Here is a 23,055-nt window from a genome sequence, read left to right as displayed (position 1 = left end):
GATTGCGTACGATAAAATGCTTTCAAGATACCTGAAGGGACTCACATAATTCTGTCATACCGGAGATTTAGGGGTGTTGCATAATATGTGCCTAAAGTACAGGCCCAAAAGGTTGCATTTCGGCATAGACGGTATGGAGGCCAGAACAAGACTAGCTGTACTTGCGCACAACAAGAACATTTGGAGGGAACAACCGAAAACTGCATGAAACTTCAGGATGCTTCGTTATCTCATGGCCTTTACAATATGAGGAAAACAATGGTGGCCAAGCCAATATACCTGGAAATGTAATTCGAATTTGTGAAAGATTTTACATTGAATGTGTTAGCCATGCATACTCATAGAATCAATCCATGTTTTGTTCCTAGGACACTTACAATGCCACAAAACATTGCAAACAAGCCGGGTCCACCTAAAGCAGAACTTGTTGAAAAGTTGACTTCCAGATTTAAATGATTTGTAGCTGTCTTCATAATCTGCTCACAATAACACTTTCACTATGTTCCCCAATATTCGGACATTGTACATCAACAATCAAATGCTATTACACTCAGTTTCAATGCTATGAAAAGGTATTTAAAAGTATTTAACTATGCAGATTTAATCGGATGCATGATTCATAAATGTATATCCTTTACCTTACTCAGAGGTACTCCCACAAGGTACTCTGCCTTTTCTCTCCTTCCCCCAGAAGCTCACTGTCTCCCGAGCTCTGGTTCTCTCAAGGTTGGACTATTGCAACAGCCTCTTTCTAAATCTACCTGCGTCTATTCTACGACCTTTGCAACTTATCCAGAACAGTACTGCGAGACTTGTCCCTGGCCTCAAACCCTGGGATCGTATCTCTCCAACCCTGACATCTCTTCACTGGCTCCCAGTGGATGCAAGGATTAAATTCAAGACTCTTTGCATTGTCCACAATGTTTTCCGGGGCCTGGGTCCAAAATACCTTCAGCCGTCCTTCCGTAAATACCTTCCCTCCGGAGTCCTTCACTCCACCACCTCTAACTCCCTCAGGGTCAGTCGTTTTTCTAAGAAACAAGCTGGGGGTAGATCCCTATCTTTGGCAGGGGCCTCCCTCTGGAACAGCCTCCCTGCCACTCTGAAACTTGAGGAGAATCATCTCCGGTTCTGGAAGCACCTCAAGACCTTCCTCATTTCTTCTGCCTTCTATCCTCCTCTCCCCTGTTTATCTGTTCTGTCTCAGCATCATGCACCTGTTCTCCCTCTATTCTTTAGGGCACCTGCTCACCCTGCCTCCCACCCGCACTGCCTCTTGCTGGCTGCACTACCACTGTTTGCTGCTTTTTGTTATTTATTTATTTGTTCATGTTTTATTTACTTATTCTTATTTTTGCTCAGCACTTTCCACCTCTCCCCCGTCCCTTGCACTAACCCATCTCCATCTCCCATGCACTTGCACATTCTCAATATCACTGGGCCTAGTAAGATCATTGTTTTTGTTCTCCCTTGTTATCCTCCCTAGCCACGTCGCGCTCTGAAACACTTGTGTGCAAGCGTGATACAAATAAAATATCAATATCAATACCTTCCCTTTGTTTATATTACTGGTCCTCGATCGATAAGACACATGTCTATGGTTGCTATTGGTGATATTTTTCAGAAGAGAATTGCCCTAGCACATCGATGCTGCACTGCCCATTTGTGTTGCTGAAATAAACCCTCTGCTAGCCCAAAACCACATCCAAACATGCAGTGCATGGCACTGTCGTTCATGGCTTATGGTCGGTATGATTTTCATAGCAATGATCAATCACCTGACCTGTGTCAACCCCACAACTTCCAGAACGTTTTGCTTTAGCAGTGTATTATTTTTTCAAACACCTCAGCGGGTGGGTACCTTTTTACACACTCACAGAGTATTTTAGTCTTTTGATGGGTGTGATTTTTTGTGGTCTCCATTGCTCTACATAGCTCACCAGAGCATTCAAATTGTCTTATCAAATGTATCCTCTTTGTATTCTCAGTCGCTTGTAGTATGGGTTTTACTTACCTTGAGTGTAACTGTTATCCAAAACTAAGTTGAAGTAATTGCTTCCCCTACTCTGTGAACCAAAACGCAACTTTAATTGAATATTACACCCCAAGGTCCAACTCCCCCAGAATGTCAGTTATCCAGATTACAATTCATAGGTTTATACCGTGCCTATTATATGAGGATCAGAAGATCAGAAAAAAGTATTGTCCAGTTTATGTGATTTCTTGCTGAGCGTCACGGTTCAACGGATAGGGTCTACTAAAGGAATTCGATGTTGGCTGGGTTAGTCTGAGCTCACCAGCTATTTTTACCTTTTGAAAACTGATCTGCCATCAAGGGCACATGCTACTCGAATAGTGGGAACCAATTCTTCATTGCCTCAGGCCCCTTCCTGACTTTCTACAGCCTTCCCAAGAAGAACCGCTTTTTGCTTGACCGTCGCGATTGTGGGCTTTCGCGCACTACTGCAATGCTGAGCCCAAGGCTACCCACTTCTCAGGGACGCATTAGAAAGTTAGGGAATGACACTCATCCTCGCTTACACAATGCACTTGCACGGCCGATTGGCACAAGGCCTAGTGGGATCATGAATGCAACTGACTTGGTATGGGCACGCAATTTAACCTGTCTCGCTTGAACGTAGACAGGGCTGACTCAGGTGGGATAGTCTGAATGGACATGCATCAATTATAGAGGGCGGCGTGCAATTGAAGGATGTCCCCTTTTACGATCACACCATAATGAATACAACCCTCTCAGGAAACAAGCCAAGAGATAGCTTGCAGGGTTTAACAAGGTTGCATTTTACCGAAATTTTAAAAATAATCACCAAAGGTGTCTGCTCTTCAAGAACATTGAGACTACAGAATGAATGATTTTGCCTATTGAAAGGCCACAGCGTAATGAATGACATCACATATACAGGGTAATTCATAGAAATTCGCACAAAAGTGGTGCACGCGACTGGCGCACAGCATGCCCGTGCGAATGTCTGCGCCAGCCGCGTGCGCTAAAATCGATTTCCGCGCACAGCGTATTCATGGATTTTCGCATCCAAAACCAGCCTTGGGGCAGCGTGGTGCAGCGACCCTGCAGCAGTGCCAGTTACGCCCCCAAGAACGCCCTCGCGCAAGGAAAAGCCTTCAAAATCCCCAAATAATCGCAAAGGGCTGCGCTAACCCTGGACCAGTTCACAGGGCTGGCAAACAGCAAACGCCAAGCGGGGAACGTGTATTTCAGTGGTTCGCGGGAAGTTCCACACGCGATTGTCCTGTGTGCGTGTGCATCAGAGGTGCGCGGGAAGTTCCACACGCGATTTCAGCAGGGTACGTGTATTTCAGGGGTGCGCGGGAAGTTCCACACGTGATTGGCCCCGTGCGAGCAGAGTACGTGTATTCCAGGGGTGCGCGGGAAGTTCCACATGCGATTTCAGCAGGGTACGTGTATTTCAGGGGTGCGCGTGAAGTTTCACACGCGATTCCATCAGGGTACGTGTATTTCAGGGGTGCGTGGGAAGTCCCACACGCGATTGGCCCCGTGCGAGCAGGGTACGTGTATTTCAGGGGTGCGCGGGAAGTTCCACACGCGATTTCAGCAGGGTACGTGTATTTCAGGTGTGCATGGGAAGTTCCACACGCGATTCCATCAGGGTACGTGTATTTCAGGGGTGCGCGGGAAGTTCCACACGCGATTTCAGCAGGATACGTGTATTCCAGGGGTGCGCGGGAAGTTCCACACACGATTGGCCCAGTGCGAGCAGGGTACGTGTATTCCATGGGTGCGCGGGAAGTTCCACACGCAATTTCAGCAGGGTACGTGTATTTCAGGGGTGCGCAGAAAGTTCCACACGCGATTTCAGCAGGGTACGTGTATTTCAGGGGTTCTTTGGAGTACTACACGTGAATTGGCCGTGTGGGTCCTCCCAGGTGTTCGCTCTACAACCTCCACGGCCCCTGCAGGCAGCCCACACCACGGGGGACTACCCTGTACCCCTGCTCATGTCCCGCAGGCAGCCCATCCACCATGGGCATGCCCCCCAGCCAACCCACATGTCACCTTGCACTACTGATCAACAATGCATGTCTCCCACCACCCCCACCCCCCAGCACTGTGGGGCACCTGCCAGCAGGCCCCCACCCATGTCTCCCACCCCCCCACCCCCCAGCACTGTGGGGCAGCCTCCACCAGGCCCCCACCCATGTCTCCCACCACCCCCTACCCCCCAGCAGTCAGGGGCACCCTCCACCAGGCCCCCACCCATGTCTACCACCACCCCCACCCCCCAGCCACCAGGGGCAGCCTCCACCAGGCCCCACCCATGTCTCCCACCACCCCCTACCCCCCAGCAGTCAGGGGCACCCTCCACCAGGCCCCCACTCATGTCTCCCACCACCCCCACCCCCCAGCAGTGCAGGGGCAGCCTCCACCAGGCCCCCACTCATGTCCCCCTGCACCCCCACCCCCCAGCAGTGCAGGGGCAGCCTCCACCAGGCCCCCACCCATGTCTACCACACCCCCACACCCCAGCCACCAGGGGCAGCCTCCACCAGGCCCCCACCCATGTCTCCCACCACCCCCTACCCCCCAGCAGTCAGGGGCACCCTCCACCAGTCCCCCACTCATGTCTCCCACCACCCCCATCCCCCAGCCACCAGGGGCAGATTCCACCAGGCCCCCACTCATGTCTCCCACCCCCACCCCCCAGCAGTGCAGGGGCACCCTCCACCAGGCCCCCACCCATGTCTCCCACCACCCCCACCCCCAGCAGTGCAGGGGCAGCCTCCACCAGGCCCCCACTCATGTCCCCCTGCACCCCAACCCCCCGGCACTGTGGGGCATCTGCCAGCAGGCCCCCACCCATGTCCAACTCATGTTCCCCACCCCCCACCCCCCAGCACTGTGGGGCACCTGCCAGCAGGCCCCCACCCATGTCCAACTCATGTTCCCCACCACCCCCACCCCCCAGCACTGTGGGGCACCTGCCAGCAGGCCCCCACCCATGTCCAACTCATGTTCCCCACCCCCCCAGCACTGTGGGGCACCTGCCAGCAGGTCCCCACCCATGTCCAACTCATGTTCCCCACCCCCCACTCCCCAGCACTGTGGGGCACCTGCCAGCAGGCCCCCACCCATGTCCAACTCATGTTCCCCAGCCAACATGTCATCACAATCTAGATCCCTGGTCCCTATGGTCAGCCTCCAAATGCAAAACACCCACCTGAGTATTGCATCCACCCACACATAATTGGCAATTGCATCACAGAACACCAATTGCAAGTTCCGAAACAAACACATTTCCCTCACATACACCCAATGGGTGTCAGTGAATCTCAAAACCCATATCATGAAATGCATGAAACCAATGAGATACCACACATTGAAGTTCACTAAAAAAATATGTATTAAAGGAAACATAAATAGAATCAAAAATAAAGAAACAGAAATGTGAATGTACAAAAATGAAAAGAAGCATGTCCGTGAAAAAAAGCAAAACCAAAAATCAAATCCCAAAGTAATGGTGCCCAAAGTCACTGTCCACAAAACAAAATCCAATGGGAAATAAAAAAGAAAGCCATTGCTCCATGGTTAAAATGTGAAAGAAAATACAATCCAACAGTGAACTATGTACATGGGAACAAGCCAGGGTCCATTATCCCAACAAAAGAAAGGAAACCTATCTAACTACACTAACTAATAAAATAAACTATATACAAAAATGTGTCCAATGTCCGAAAGGTCCAAAATAAATCCAAAAAAAAATTAAACCTAACACCACCTACATAAGTATGTACAAGGGCAGCGGGCTAGTTTGACGGCTCACTTGTGGATGTCCCGGGCCAGGGCATCATCGAACTCCTGCTCAATGTCCCGGAGGCGGTCCTCCTCCATGGCCTCGAGGGTCTGCAGGGGTATGGAGGTGGACACGGCGATGGCCCTGCGGACTCACACTCGCCCCCCTCAGGGCCCTCCGCATGGAGTTCTCCCCCCTGACCATTGTGAGCCATGCCTCTTCCGCCCGCTGCCGCTCCGCATCTATGGCGTGGCCCAACCGCTGCCACACGGAAGACACTCTCTGTCCTGGGTCCTCCTGCCCTTCGGCCGATGTCTGCCCCTCCGATGTCGAAGGCCCCGAGCCTTCATGGCTCCCACCACGTTGCTGCTGCTGCTGTGTCTCTGCCCGTGCACTGCCTCCTGCTGCCTGCACATCCTCTGCCGGCTGGGGTGCAGTCGTTGATGTGGCCACCCCTGCTGGGCGTCCGACTCCCGACTGTGGCAGGGATGCCTCCTCGACCAGCCTGGCCGCACCATCAGAGGCAGCTCCACAGGGCACCCAGGTGACTGATGGGTGGGAAGATGGCATGGAGGACGACTGGCGCGTAGGGGGTTCAGTTGAGGAGGGGGTCGTAGCAAGCCGCAGCAAACGGAGGAATCCGGCCTGGGTGACCTGTCCCAGCAGGCTGACGTGGTCAACGAGCCATTCAAGATGACGTGCAGTCTCCTCATGAAAAGACTGCAGGTCACCTCGCATGGCCCGTTGACGCAACGCCACACCAGTCAGGACAGGCTCAACCCGGACCCGAATAGCCATGTCCGCAGGCAGAGGAAGGCCAGTTGACGTGAGCTCATCCCCTGCCTGAAAACGGGTCTGGACGTAGGCATCCCTGCTGGTGCAAGATGATGCAGGGACAGGATCAGGGACAGGATTGCACACAGGCACCTCCGCGGCGGCCTGTGCTGCCTCCTGTCCCTGGTCCTGCACTGCACCACTAGCACCAGTGGGATCCCAACCTCCAGACCCCGTCTCTGTTGCTTGCACGGCCTCCTCCTCCACCAAACCCCCCACCAACCTGGATGACTCCGTGCCATCTTCCCCCGTTGGGCCCTGTGGGGTCCCAGCTGCCCCTTCTGCTGCCGGGGAGTCCAACTCCAACCTCCGCCTCTTGGACCTCGCCCCGGCAGCTGCGGCCTGGGACGCGGCACCGGACTCCTCACTCCCCAACGAGATCACAACATGCGAGGGGAGCCGGGCCTTGCGTCTCCGGCTGGCGGTGGGATCCCCGCCGCTGTGCTCCACAGCACCTTCTCCGCCCTCTTCATCAGTTGACGCTGCAGACAGGGAGAAATAAAACACAGGCATCAGGGCACTGTACAATGGACACATACACACATGACAGTTGTACATGAGTGGCATTGGCAACCTCAGACATGTCATCACAATCCCCAACACACATGTCATTTCAACTCGCACACATGAGCCATACCACAGCCATATCGCAACTGGCAGCACCATCCATACACATACAACAGCATGAGCAGGCAAAGGTGAGCCAGACATCACATGCACCACACATGTACACACACCACCACACTTGCATGCATGTGTACACCTCTGCCAAGTGTCGCAGTGTTCAGATGGGCATCCATGTCACATCTGCCCATCAGGCTTCCACATACTGCTGTCACATGCATCCATGTTGCATCACTGTTGCACCCTTGTCAAATACACACACATACACATGTACACAGTTCTGATACATGCAGCTGAAAACAACATACATGCGTCACATCACGGACATGTCTACTTACATACACATTCATCCAAACATGTGTGCCCACACAACTGCATTTGGCATGCAAGCCTACACACACAAGCACCATCCATGTCTCACACATTCCAGCCCTCGCATGTGTTAGCCCCACGGCCCTGTACACCCGCACCCATACTCGACCCCATACAAACAGATGTGCAACCTGCACACTACTGAAAAATCACCACACGCACAGCTCACAATCAGGATGCATGTACACTTACTGCTCGACTCCAGACGGGTCTGCCTCTCAAGGACCTGGACGTGGAGCGCTGGGGATGTGCGTTCCAGGACCCTCATCTGTTCTTCCGACAAGTGGCCCCGGCGCCCCTTGGCATCCGCTGCCTTCAAGAGGCGCCGGGCCTTGTTCAGGGTCCTGGACCTGAAGTCCTCCCAGCGCTTCTTGACGTGTTGTAAGTCGCGGACTTCCACCCCCTCCGCGTTGATGGCAGTCACGATGTCAGTCCAGATCCGAGTCCGTCCTTCCTTGTCGGCGCGGGAACTTCCGAAGAGGGTATCATACTGCCCCAGGACTTGCTCCACCAGGACACCAACTTCGGTGGCACTGAAGCTGGTGCCCCTCTGCCTCTCTGGCCAGGGGTTGTCAGTGGTCTCAGATGGTGTTTGCCCGACATGACAACCTCAGAGGCAGGAGTGGGTGGGCAACTGGGTCCTGGGGCTGGGCTGTGGAGCGATGGAATCCCAGTCGGGAGTCTTCGGTTCCAGCAAGGGTGGTCACAGCAACAGCACCCCTGGCTGATGTGCAGGCAGCAAATGGCAGGGCACGTGGGCAGCAGGCAGTCAGGCAGCAGCAGATGGCAGGTGGGAGCGTGCTCGGGGCTCTGGGGGGCAGTAGTTCGGCCTTCTGGGCAGGAGCGTGGTCTTCCGTGTGCTTACGCGTGGCCAGCTTGATACAGAGTGATTTGGCACGTGAAAATCCTGCACGTCTGCGTGTAAATCGAGGAAAGGCCCTAGCGCGTATGCACGTCAGCACGCATATGCGATTTCATTGGACCAAAGGCCCTTAGCGCGTGAGCGCGTCTGTGACGTGAGGCGCGCGGGTGTTTCCCTCATTACACGTGATGACAGAGCACACGTGGATTTCCACCAATCGCGTGTGGAACTTCCTGCCCACCCCAGAAATACAGGTACCCAGGACATTCGAGTGTACGCTCACTTCCCGCCGATTACACACGATGACACTCGGACGTGCAGTTTTACCACGTGTGCTCGCATATGCGATTTCATTGGCCCAAAGGCCACCATGCGCAGCTGTGACATCACGCGCATGGCCGTAGAGAATGGCGCGTGTAAAAATAAAGAGATACACGTCCGAGTGTCAAAGCACGTAATTGGTGGAAATGGCCTCATTGCGTATGCACGTCTGGGACGTGTGTATAAAAGGTACGTGTAGAACGCCATTTCCTTGTACGTGCTTTTCGTGGAGAGCGAGTGGGTGAAATCTGTACTTCTTGTCGGTTCACACGCGATTTACTTCACAGCGTTTCCAGTTCGTACTCCCTGTTACCTCTGACAGCTTTTTCTCTTTTCCTCTTTTTCCTGGGCCTGTTTCCTCAAACAGCTTCCCTACTACTGTTGTCCTGTCTCCTCAGACAGCGTACAATTCTTCTTTTGGCGGGGGTGTTGCCAACACGCACACGTGCATATTTTTCACGCTTTTGTTCCTGGCAGACGGTGAGTCGCGCACGTATCTAACATCTGTGCTTGCCTCGTGTGTCGCATACCCCTTCAGAGGTCATTCTAGGCTGCGTGTGACACACATACGTTCATTCTTGTGTTCCTGGGTGCCACAGCGTAGTGCAGGTTTATTTTCCACGCACGTGGTCTAGGAGGGGTTGCGTGCACCTTACTTAGCTTTTTTGGGGTGCCTGTGCGTTGCGTGACCCGTCATCTTTCCCCAGGGGTGACATACAGCCTTGCTAGAGCACTAGGGTACGATTACCATCTGGTACCCAACCCCTTTGACCCCCAATTGCCCAGGACAATAGTTCAAATCGACTCCCATACGCACAATAACATCAGTGCCATGGCTGGGAGGCGAACAAGCGGTAAGGGTGGCAAAGGTGGCCGAGCCCCAAATGGTTGCCGTGGTGTATCCGGTAGGGGACGTGGCCGTGACTTGCAGGGTGCCCCTAGCCCCCCATGTGTGGAGGAGCAGTCAGGGACACCCATGCCCCCCCCTGGTTGAGGTTACCGTGGCTGACACCATCCATGCTCAGCCCTTGTTGGACCAGCCCACTGTGGAACCAGACCTGGCACAGGGTGACTCCATGGCTGACTTCCAGGTCAGCAGGTCTAGGCCATGTGCGCCGGTGAACGTTGGTGTCATCAGGCCGCGTGGATCAGGGGCAGCTAGGTCATCTGCTGCCCCGCGTAGGCAGGCTGGGGAGGCTGCAGGGGCAGCTGCGGCTCCATCCACCCCACCTCTCACACACCCATCCAGGACAGTGTTGGTCCAAGTCCATCATGCTGACATTCCCCCTGACACCATCACACTTGAGATAATGCCTGCACCAACTCCCATGCTGAGTGTGCAATCCCACGCTCCTGCCCCTAGTGTCCAGAGCGGCGCAGGACACTCTGGATCCCCACCACCTTCCAAGCGGAAGAGGAAGAGTGCTCGTCCAGTAGAGGCTGATGCCCCAGACACGGCTACACAGTCCGGCCCGTCAAGGAAGCCCAGCTTCAATGAGGCCGAACTGAATGCACTTGTAGAGTATGTGTCCGCACATGACCGCGAAATGGTGATTGTTGCAAGATCCAAGACCACACCTGCACAACATCAGGCACACTGGCAGACCATTGCGGACATCATAAGTGCCCTTGGAATCGTGAGCCGCACAGCTAATGAATGCTACAAGCGCTGGAATGACCTGAAGCGCAGGGCAAAGAATAAGCTGGCCTCAAGTCATGCCGCAACTCTAGTGACTGGAGGTGGGTCTCCAGCAGACGACATAGAACTCACTCCACATGAGCAGGTTGCTGGAACCTACGTCACGGAGGAACAGATCCAAGGCGTGGGAGAAGTGGCAGATTACGAGGCATTGTCCGGTGAGTGCACATGCATGTGTGTGTCATCCATGTGCATGGTGTGTGTGGGAGGGCTTCTGTTTGGGTGCCAGGGGAGGGTGTGTGTGCCTGAGTGGTTCGGCTCACCCATGTGCCTCTTCCTAAACATTCTTGGTAACAGCATTTGGGTATAGCAGCATCCCTTCTGCCAACATAAGACATCCAGCCCAACACCACGCCAGTTGCCCTTGGAGTGTCATCTTGCCACTACACTGTTGCTTATTTACCTCTGTTTATTCAGGCAGATTGTTTGCATACCACCACTTTTACTCGGGATTTCTCAGTCCTATTGTCACATGTCTGACATGGCTATGGTACAGTGGACTGGCTCAGTTTCGTGGACATGATTAGTTTGGACATGTCCCTGTGCTATAGGACCATTTTTGACTGGCAGCTGCATGTTAAACATTTGAACCATTACAATGAAAATAATCTATCACATGAACAAACTGGACTGAATGAACAGTTGGTGACCTCCTCTCCCTCTTCACTTCATGGCTAGGGTACATGCCATCTGTGTGATGGCATGTGTATTTGACCTGCCAATCACTGGCCAATGTGTGATGCCACTGCTAGGCAGCATGCAGCAAATGTGTTCATCTTCCATCTTGGTGTCATCAATGTGTGCCATCTGCCTCCCCATCACACGCAGTGATGGTGCATGCATGGGAGTTTTTTAGTCATGTGGGACATGTGTCAATCAAGTACTGTTGCTGTAGCCTCTCAGCCCTCATTGTGTGCCATAGTGCTAATGCCTGTTTCTATTTGTTTTCTTTTATGTCTTTGCAGGGGAAGACGCACCTGATACTGCTGGGGTTGTGGAGATGGTACAGACCCAGGAGGGGTCTGAGGGCCGACCAACCACCAGTGAGGGACGTGGTGTGGTGGTGGGTGAGAACCCACAACTGCTGCAGGTCGTGCTCTCAAGGGGTGTCTCTGGCTGCACCTCCCCCGAGCTGTACTCAGGTGTTGATTCGGATGATGAGACCTACGTGCCGTCGCAGGTGAGTGTTCCTGGGAGGGATTCTGTTCTGTCCGACCTACCTGCACCAGGGTTAGAACCCTCAATGGGGATGTCAGTGTTGGCAGGTACGCCTTTGGTGGTTACGGATGCAGGGTCACACTCCGCAACATCTGATCCTGTTCCTGGGCCAGCAGATCAGAGGGGGAATGCAGTCCTGCAGCCTCAGGCAGTGCCGGCACAGCAAGGCGCAGTTCGCCTTGCCCCAGACAGGTGTGGTGCCCGCCGACGTGGTGGCCGTACGCCACCTGGCAATACCGCATGGGAGCAATCCATTTACGGTATGGCAACCCAACAGGCAGCATCATCTGAGATTATGGCTCAGACCCTGGTAGGAGTGGCCACTTCCATTGTCCCCCCCGAAAGGCTGATGGAGCGACTACAGCAGGCAACCGACTCCATTTGCCAGTCACACAGGGAGGACATGTTGGCGTCCGACAGGGACAGGCGGGCGGCACTGGCGACTCTGCAGGAAGCCATCTCCATAGAGTCCCAGGGCCACAGGGAAGCCCTGAGGCTGGAACTCCTTCACCTCAGGACGACTCTTGTTGAGCTTGAGGCTTCAACAAACCGAAGAACAGAACAGCAGCTGGAGCGTCTCACCCGTACGCTCTCAGCTGAGATGCAGGCAACTAGGGCGGAGGTCCGGGCATCCCGTGAGTTGTTGCATGGGGACCTCCGCACACTCATCCTCCAGAACGAGACCTACCACACCCGCATGCTTGCAGCCATGGAGGAACAGACTAGGGCTTTGCGTGGGCTGCCTCCCATAGTGCCACCACCTCCGGATGCAGCTGCAGAGGGTGAGGATAGCGACAGCAGTGATACTCCCACAATAGGGTAGCCGTGTAGGCCATGAGCCCATGGAGGTGTTTTTCGCAAGATCCACACAGGTGGGTTTTGGTGTGCACCCTGTCCTCGGACATCCTGGGTGGCCTCCCCAACCCCCCCGGGCCCATTAATGGCCATTTTTGATTTTTTTTTTTTTTTTGGGGACAGTGTGTTGCCTTGTGTGGTTCCCGTGGGCATACGCTGCATTGTGGCTGGGCACATGCAGGCTTGTCATGGATTTGGTTCAGATGCTTGGGTTTTTGTCACACACACCCCTCCTGCTTCCCGTTTCCATGGGCTTGCAAAGGGTGTGCCCAAGTGACATTGACGTACATGGTGACATTGGACTCCCATGAGCTGTGTGGGCAGTCTGTAGTCAATACTGTGTATACATTCATAGTGCATATTGTTGTTGTATTGTACACTGCGTGGTGTATTGATATGTGCCTCTGCATCCATCTCATCCTCTATATTTGCAGGTCCATTCCTCATGTCTTCACAATGCGGTCCACCTTGGAACTGGAGTCCATGTTGAAAGCAGTGCACCTACACTCTTGCGTGGCGCTAACACTGTATACTTGCAAGTGTTCGGAGGGCTGTCATCATCAGGTGGTGAGGCTAGCTAATTTTTAAGTCTGTAATGTCATGTTTAAGGTAGGTTGGAGGTTGTGTAGGTGATTGGTATTCTTGGTAGGTATTTGGTAATGTGGGTTGTAGGTCCTGCATTACTGTGAGCATTTCATGTGTGGACATGTTTCCATTAGGGACACTGTAGCTGCTGACACTTGGGGCATGTTGTGGGGATTCATTTCTTTCCTCTCACATTGCATGACATGCCATGGTGTGTTGTGTGGCCATGCCGGGGAGGGGGTGGGTGACATGGCACTGTTTTCATGTAGAATTTTGCCAGTGGGTATTCATTTCTGCAGCATGGAAGTGTCTTTTCATGACACTGCATTGGTGGTGTTTGTGTAGGTAGGGATGCACACATTGTGACACTTCCACATGAACAATCTCAGGCTGCTATGGTTCTGACAGTTGACAGTCCCTTTGTTCGTCTTTATTGTCAGGTCGAGTCATCATTGCTTATCAGATGGTATGTGCCAGGCCTGTGTGCACTCCACTGGGGTGTGATTTCTATGAGAAGTAATTAGCCACCAGCTGCGTACGGGCTGCCTCACCCCGTGCCCTCTCCCCTCCCATGCGCAGCGGGCGTGCATGTGGTTGGGGATGTGGGGGCACCACCATGTCCACGGCCAGGCCCCGGCGTGTTGCAACATTGTGCAGGACACATGCTGCCACTATGATCCTGCACACTACTGGGGGCGCTTATAACAGCTGCCCGCCAGAACGGTTAAGGGAGCGAAAGCGTGACTTGAGCACTCCGAATGTGCGCTCCACTATGCCCCGGGTTGCAATATGGGTTGTGTTGTATCTTACCTCTGGAGGCGTGATGGGGTTCCGAATTGGCATCATCATGTGGGTGCTCAGAGGGTAGGCACTGTCCCCTGGTGAGGAGGTGATGGGTATCATTAGTGGGGTAGTGACATAACTCTGCATCTGACATGCATGCATGTGCAGTGGCATTCATACTCACCAAGCAGCCATATATCGCCATACCGCCCAGCTTCTAGGTCCCGGCTTAGGGTAGACATTCGGTAAATGAAGCTGTCGTGGGTGGACCCTGGATAGTTGGCATATACTGAGGTGATGATTCCCTTAGCATTACATACTACCTGCACGTTGATGGAATGCCAGTGCTTGCGGTTCCTATAGATGTGCTCAGATGCCCTGGGGGGACGTAGTGCCACATGGGTGCAGTCAATGGCACCTAGCACTTTTGGAAATTGTGCCACACCGTAGAAATCGAGGGTGGCAGCCTGCCTTTCTGCAGGTGTCCTGGGCAGGTATATGTGCCTACGGACTGATGGGCGTGCAGTGATGATGTTCAAGACCTGGTGTAGGCAGCGTGACTGCGTGGCCTGTGACACCCCACCCACTATGGCACTTGTCCGCTGAAATTATCCTGTGGCCAAGAAGTGCAGTACATTGAGGACCTTCTCCAGGGGGCTGAGTGCTTGGAAGCACAGGGTGGGTGATGTGAGGTCATCCTCCCACTCACTGACCAGGTCCAGTATTATGTGTGGGGGAAACCTGTACCTCCCATACACCTGGTCATCAGGCATCCCAAAAAAGGCTGGTTCTGGGAGTGAAAATTCGGGCCCTCACTATCCTCCTCCTCCTTTGGTAACCCACGCCCACTGCTGCTAGGAATGGTATATTCATCCTGGCGTATGAGCTGGTTTGTTGTTTGCGCGCACTTTTATGCTGCGCGGGTCGACGTACGCCTGCTTCATGCTGGCATACGTGTCTCAGGATTGGACCATTTTTCGGCACGTCGTAGGCGAACGTGTGAATCTTCCCGCCCACCCCAGGAATACACGTAGCACGCTCTCACAGGCACAGTCGCGGGTAAATATTCCCGCCCACCCCTGGAATACATGTAACCCACTCTCACAGGCCCAATCGCGTGTGGAACTTCCCGCGCACCCCGAGGACACGTACCCAGGCTAATCGCGTGTGGAAGTTCACGCGCACCCTGAAGTACACGTACCCAGGCCAATCGCGTGTGGGACTTACTGCGCACCCCGAAGTACACATACAATCGCGTGTGGAACTTCCCACTCACCCCGTAGTACACGTACCCAGGCCAATCGCGTGTGGGACTTCCCGTGTACCCCGAAGTACACGTACAATCGCGTGTGGAACTTCCCGCGCACCCCGTAGTACACGCACCCAGGCAAATTGCGTGTGGAAGTTCCCGCGCACCCCGAAGTACACATACCCAGGCAAATCGCACGGCTGGGGGGTGGGGGTGGTGGGAGACATGAGTTGGACATGAGTGGGGGCCTGGTGGAGGCTGCCCCTGCACTGCGGGGGGGTGGGGGTAATAGGGGACATGAGTGGGGGCCTGGTGGAGGCTGCCCCTGCACTGCTGGTGGGTGGGGGTAATAGGGGACATGAGTGGGGGCCTGGTGGAGGCTGCCCCTGCACTGATGGGGGGTGGGGGTGGTGGGAGACATGAGTGGGGGCCTGGTGGAGGCTGCCCCTGGTGGTTGTGGGATGGGGGTGGTGGGAGACATGAGTGGGGGCCTGGTGGAGGCTGCCCCTGGTGGTTGTGGGATGGGGTGCTGGGAGACATGAGTGGGGGGCCTGGTGGAGGCTGCCCCTGGTGGCTGGGGGGTGGGGGTGGTGGTAGACATGAGTGGGGGCCTGGTGGAGGCTGCCCCTGCACTGCGGGGGGGTAATAGGGGACATGAGTGGGGGCCTGGTGGAGGCTGCCCCTGCACTGCTGGGGGGTGGGGGTGGTGGGAGACATGAGTGGGGGCCTGGTGGAGGCTGCCCCTGGTGGCTGGGGGGTGGGGGTGGTGGTAGACATGAGTGGGGGCCTGGTGGATGCTGCCCCTGCACTGCGGTGGGGTGGGGGTAATAGGGGACATGAGTGGGGGCCTGGTGGAGGCTGCCCCTGCACTGCTGGGGGGTGGGGGTAATAGGGGACATGAGTGGGGGCCTGGTGGAGGCTGCCCCTGCACTGCGGGGGGGTGGGGGTAATAGGGGACATGAGTGGGAGCCTGGTGGAGGCTGCCCCTGCACTGCTGGGGGGTGGGGGTGGTGGGAGACATGAGTGGGGGCCTGGTGGAGGCTGCCCCTGGTGGCTGGGGGGTGGGGGTGGTGGTAGACATGAGTGGGGGCCTGGTGGAGACTGCCCCTGCACTGCGGGGGATGGGGGTAATAGGGGACATGAGTGGGGGCCTGGTGGAGGCTGCCCCTGCACTGCTGGGGGGTGGGGGTGGTGGGAGACATGAGTGGGGGCCTGGTGGAGGCTGCCCCTGGTGGCTGGGGGGTGGGGGTGGTGGTAGACATGAGTGGGGGCCTGGTGGAGACTGCCCCTGCACTGCGGGGGATGGGGGTAATAGGGGACATGAGTGGGGGCCTGGTGGAGGCTGCCCCTACACTGCTGGGGGGTGGGGGTGGTGGGAGACATGAGTGGGGTCCTATTGGAGGCTGCCCCTGGTGGCTGGGGGGTGGGGGTGGTGATAGACATGAGTGGGGGCCTGGTGGAGGCTGCCCCTGCACTGCGGGGGGTGGGGATAATAGGGGACATGAGTGGGGGCCTGGTGGAGGCTGCCCCTGCACTGCAGGGGGGTGGGGGTAATAGGGGACATGAGTGGGGCCTGGTGGAGGCTGCCCCTGCACTGTTGGGGGGTGGGGTTGGTGGGAGACATGAGTGGGGACCTGGTGGAGGCTGCCCCTGGTGGTTGTGGGATGGGGGTGGTGGGAGACATGAGTGGGGGCCTGGTGGAGGCTGCCCCTGGTGGCTGGGGGGTGGCGGTGGTGGTATACATGAGTGGGGGCCTGGTGGAGGCTGCCCCTGCACTGCGGGGGGTGGGGGTGGTGGGAGACATGAGTGGGGGCCTGGTGGAGGCTGCCCCTGGTGGCTGGGGGGTGGGGGTGGTGGTAGACATGAGTGGGGGGCTGGTGGAGGCTGCCCCTGCACTGTGGGTGGGTGGGGGTAATAGGGGACATGAGTGAGGGCCTGGTGGAGGCTGCCCCTGGTGGTTGTGGGATGGGGTGGTGGGAGACATGAGTGGGGGCCTGGTGGAGGCTGCCCCTGGTGGCTGGGGGGTGGGGGTGGTGGTAGACATGAGTGGGGGCCTGGTGGAGGCTGCCCCTGCACTGCGGGGGGGGGGGGTAATAGGGGACATGAGTGGGGGCCTGGTGGAGGCTGCCCCTGCACTGCTGGGGGTGGGGGTGGTGGGAGACATGAGTGGGAGCCTGGTGGAGGCTGCCCCCTGGTGGCTGGGGGGTGGGGGTGGTGGTAGACATGAGTGGGGGCCTGGTGGAGGCTGCCCCTGCACTGCGGTGGGAGTGGGGGTAATAGGGGACATGAGTGGGGGCCTGGTGGAGGCTGCCCCTGCACTGCTGGGGGGTGGGGGTGGTGGGAGACATGAGTGGGGGCCTGGTGGAGGCTGCCCCTGGTGGCTGGGGGGTGGGGGTGGTGGTAGACATGAGTGGGGGCCTGGTGGAGGCTGCCCCTGCACTGCGGGGGGTGTGGGTAATAGGGGACATGAGTGGGGGCCTGGTGGAGGCTGCCCCTGCACTGCTGGGGGGTGGGGGTGGTGGGAGACATGAGTGGGGGCCTGGTGGAGGCTGCCCGTGGTGGTTGTGGGATGGGGATGGTGGGAGACATGAGTGGGGGCCTGGTGGAGGCTGCCCCTGGTGGCTGGGGGTGGTGGTAGACATGAGTGGGGGCCTGGTGGAGGCTGCCCCTGCACTGCGGGGGGTGGGGGTGGTGGGAGACATGAGTGGGGGCCTGGTGGAGGCTGCCTCTGGTGGCTGGGGGTGGGGGTGGTGGTAGACATGAGTGGGGGCCTGGTGGAGGCTGCCCCTGGTGGTTGTGGGATGGGGGTGATGGGAGACATGAGTGGGGGCCTGGTGGAGGCTGCCCCTGGTGGCTGGGGGGTCGGGGTGGTGGTAGACATGAGTGGGGGCCTGGTGGAGGCTGCCCCTGCACTGCGGGGGGGTGGGGGTAATAGGGGACATGAGTGGGGGCCTGGTGGAGGCTGCCCCTGCACTGCTGGGGGGTGGGGGTGGTGGGAGACATGAGTGGGGGCCTGGTGGAGGCTGCCCCTGGTGGCTGGGGTGGGGGTGGTGGTAGACATGAGTGGGGGCCTGGTGGAGGCTGCCCCTGGTGGTTGTGGGATGGGGGTGGTGGGAGACATGAGTGGGGGCCTGGTGGAGGCTGCCCCTGGTGGCTGGGGGGTGGGGGTGGTGGTAGACATGAGTGGGGGCCTGGTGGAGGCTGCCCCTGCACTGCGGGGGGGTGGGGGTAATAGGGGACATGAGTGGGGGCCTGGTGGAGGCTGCCCCTGCACTGCTGGGGGGTGGGGGTGGTGGGAGACATGAGTGGGGGCCTGGTGGAGGCTGCCCCTGGAGGCTGGGGGTTGAGGGTGGTGGGAGACATGAGTTGGACATGAGTGTGGGCCTGGTGGAGGCTGCCCCTGGTGGCTGGGGGGTAGGGGTGGTGGTAGACATGAGTGGGGGCCTGGTGGAGGCTGCCCCTGCCCTGCGGGGGAGGGGGGTGGGGGTAATAGGGGACATGAGTGGGGGCCTGGTGGAGGCTGCCCCTTCACTGCGGGGGGGTGGGGGTGGTGGGAGACATGAGTGGGGGCCTGGTGGAGGCTGCCCCTGGTGGCTGTGGGATGGGGGTGGTGGGAGACATGAGTGGGGGCCTGGTGGAGGCTGCCCCTGGTGGCTGTGGGATGGGGTTGTGGGAGACATGTGTAGGTGATCACCATTGCAAGGTGACATGTGGGTTGACTGGTGGGCATGGCCATGGTGGATGGGTTGCCTGTGGGACATGAGCAGGGGTACAGGGTAGTACCCTGTGGTGTGGGCTGCCTGCAGGGGCCGTGGAGGGTGTAGAGGGAACACCTGGGGGGACCCACGTGGCCAAATCACGTGTAGCATTCCCCGGCACCACCGAAATACACGTACCCTGCAGGAATCGCGTGTGAATCTTCCGCGCACATCGGAATACACGTACCCAGGGCAATCGCGTGTGGAACTTCCCACGCACCCCCACCTAGCCAGGCCAATCGCGTGTGGAACTTCCCGCGCACCCCGTAGTACACGTACCCAGGCCAATCGAGTGTGGAACTTCCCACGCACCCCCACCTACCAAGGCCAATCGCGTGTGGAACTTCCCGCGTACCCCGAAGTACACGTACCCAGGCTAATCGCGTGTGGAACTTCCCGCGCACCCAGGAACACGCGCACATGCTATTTTTCACACAGCAGGTGTCCGTGTTTGTCGGGGCCCCTTTGCACCTCATTTGTCCTAGAGGGCCACTGTATGGGCCATTCATCATGGCTGTATATGGGTGCTTTTTGTTAGCGCACATTTTGGCGCACATTTTTTTCAGTCGCAGGGGCGCTACCGCCTGCTTTCTTGTAGCGTACATGTTTGGCCCTGTGCGCGTCTTTGACCGTGCGCTGGTTTGCCCTATTCGATTCCATGAATACGGGTTGTAGGCGAGCATGCGGGCGTTCCGCGCACTTGCCTTCTGTACTTCCCCCGCAATGCCCATATTTTCACGCGTTGTTCCCCATTCCGAGTGTTACGCCCCATGTTCCGCCTACTTTTGTGATGTGTGCCGCGCTATGTGCGATTTCGCAGTGGCCGTGGCGCACGCTTTTGGATGACCTGTGCGCCGGTGTGCGCGGCGCACATTTTTAGCGCACATCCAATGTTTTTCTCGCGCACAGACTTCCATGAATCACTGTGCGCTGGTTTTCCTGCAATTTTCGCACTTTTCCAGCGATTTTCGCACTTTTCCTGCGATTCGCACGTTTTGACACCTCTGCGCGGGAATTTTCGGAGCACATTAATTCCATGAATCGACCCCATAGTGTCATAACCCACACTAGTGATCGGTAAGACAGTATTCATAATTGCGTGGCATTGGTGGATGCCAGACAACAATTTGTTTATTTTTCAGGCGTATTTTGGGTGCCTCGTGGGTCAGCTGTGCTCTTCGCTCCATGGAGTGAAGGTCACTTCGTAGGCTGATGCTTGTGGTAATGGAAGAAATTAATCAGTTCACACTGTCGTGTCTTGTCCGTTCTGTTTTATTATTGTGGCATTCTTTCACAAAATCGAAACCTGCCAGGCACACAGGCTGAAAACAAGCTTCAATTATTATTTTACCTTGAACGAAAGTGAGCAATTGCTAGGCTAGAAGGACAGAAGGTGTCGAATACCTGCAAAAATTATAACATTTACTGTATTGGAAGTGGACATTGGAACATTCAGAGGCCGATTCATGGAATAATTAGCGCGGCGCAAGTGGGCAAAAACGTGCGAATCGCAGTGGAATAGCGAAAATCGCAGTGAACGTGCGAAAATCGCACGAAAAGCAGCGCACGTCGATTCATGGAAGGCCGTGCGCGAGAAAACCAGCGGATGTGCGAAAAAAAAGTGCGCGGCGCACGTTGGCGCACGTTGGCGCACAGGCCATCTAACAGCGTGCGCCAGGTCACAGCGAAAATCGCACAGGCCACAGCGAAATTCGCACATAGCGCGGCGCACGCAATAAAAGTAGGCGGAACACGGGCGTAACACTCGGAATGGGGAACAACTTGCAAAAACGTGGGCGTCACGGGGGAAGTACAGGGCACAAGTGCGCGGAACGCCCACACGCTCGCCTACAACACGTATTCATGGAATAGAATAGGGGAAAAAAGCGCACGCTCAAACCAGCGCACAGGCACAAACACGACCGCCCCAAGAAAGGAGGCGGTAGCGTCTCTGCGGCTGTAAGAAATGTGCGCCAAAAGGTGCGCCAACAAATAGCACCTATATACTGCCATGATGAATGTCCCATACTGTGGCCCTCCAGGAAAAATGACGTGCAAAGGGGTACCCACAAACACGGACACCCGCTGACAAAAAATACGTGTGCATGTATACCGGGGTGCGCGGGAAGTGTCACACGCGATTTGCAGGGTACGTGCATCACAGGGGTTCGCGTGAAGTTATTCACACGATTGGGCCTGGGGGAGCGGGCTACGTGTATTACAGGGGTTCGCGTGAAGTTCCTCACGCGATCGGGCCTGGGGGAGCGGGCTACGTGTATTACAGGGGTTCGCGTGAAGTTCCTCACGCGATCGGGCCTGGGGGAGCGGGCTACGTGTATTACAGGGGTTCGCGTGAAGTTCCTCACGCGATCGGGCCTGGGGGAGCGGGCTACGTGTATTTCAGGGGTTCGCGTGAAGTTCCACACGCGATCGGGCCTGGGGGAGCGGGCTACGTGTATTACAGGGGTTCGCGTGAAGTTCCACACGCGATCGGGCCTGGGGGAGCGGGCTACGTGTATTACAGGGGTTCGCGTGAAGTTCCTCACGCGATCGGGCCTGGGGGAGCGTGCTACGTGTATTTCAGGGGTTCGCGTGAAGTTTCACACGCGAATAGCCTGGGCGCGTGTATTTCAGGGGTGCGCGGGAAGTTTTACACGCGATTTCTGCACGGTACGTGTATTTCAGGGGTTCGCGTGAAGTTTCACACGCGAATAGACTGGGCGCGTGTATTTCAGGGGTGCGCGGGAAGTTTTACACGCGATTTCTGCACGGTACGTGTATTTCAGGGGTTCGCGTGAAGTTTCACACGCGAATAGCCTGGGCGCGTGAATTTGAGGGGTTCGCGGGAAGTTCCACACGCGAATAGCCTGGGCGCGTGTATTTCAGGGGTGCGCGGGAAGTTCCACACGCGAATAGGCTGGGCGCGTGTATTTCAGGGGTGCGCGGGAAGTTCCACACGCGAATAGGCTGGGCGCGTGTATTTCAGGGGTGCGCGGGAAGTTCCACACGCGAATAGCCTGGGCGCGTGAATTTGAGGGGTGCGCGGGAAGTTCCTCACGCGATCGGGCCTGGGTGAGCGGGCTATGTGTATTACAGGGGTTCGCGGGAAGTTCCACACGCGAATAGCCTGGGCGCGTGTATTTCAGGGGTTCGCGGGAAGTTCCACACGCGAATAGCCTGGGCGCGTGTATTTCAGGGGTGCGCGGGAAGTTCCACACGCGAATAGGCTGGGCGCGTGTATTTCAGGGGTGCGCGGGAAGTTCCACACGCGAATAGCCTGGGCGCGTGTATTTCAGGGGTTCGCGGGAAGTTCCACACGCGAATAGCCTGGGCGCGTGAATTTATGGGTGCGCGGGAAGTTCCACAAGCGAATAGCCTGGGCGCGTGTATTTCAGGGGTGCGCGGGGAGTTCCACACGCGAATAGCCTGGGCCCGTGTATTTCAGGGGTGCGCGGGAAGTTCCACACGCGAATAGCCTGGGCGCGTGTATATCAGGGGTGCGCGGGAAGTTTTACACGCGAATAGCCTGGGCGCGTGTATTTCAGGGGTGCGCGGGAAGTTTTACACGCGAATAGCCTGGGCGCGTGTATTTCAGGGGTGCGCGGGAAGTTTTACACGCGATTTCTGCACGGTACGTGTATTTCAGGGGTGCCGGGGAGTCCCACATGTGATTTGACAGTGTGGGTCCTCCCAGGTGTACCCTGTACACCCTCCACGGCCCCTGCAGGCAGCCCACACCACAGGGGACTACCCTGCATCCCTGGTCATGTCCCGCAGGCAGCCCACCCAACATGGGCATGCCCCCCAGCAAAGGCACATGTCTCCTTGAACTAATGAACACCAACACATGTCCCCTTGCACCCCCACCCCCCAGCACTGTGGGGCACATGCCAGCAGTCCCCCACCCATGTCCAACTCATGTCCCCCACCACCCCCACCCCCCAGCACTGTGGGGCACCTGCCAGTAGGCCCCCACCCATGTCCAACTCATGTCTCCCACCACCCCCACCCCCCAGCCACCAGGGTCACCCTCCACCAGGGCCCCACTCATGTCTCCGACCACCCCCACCCCCCAGCACTGTGGGGCACCTGCCAGCAGGCCCCCA

The sequence above is a fragment of the Ambystoma mexicanum genome, chromosome 5p, assembly GCF_040938575.1.
Source record: "Ambystoma mexicanum isolate Mex_15411 chromosome 5p, UKY_AmexF1_1, whole genome shotgun sequence".
NCBI classification, from domain to species: Eukaryota; Metazoa; Chordata; class Amphibia; order Caudata; family Ambystomatidae; genus Ambystoma; species Ambystoma mexicanum.
This window is presented reverse-complemented; position numbering follows the sequence as displayed.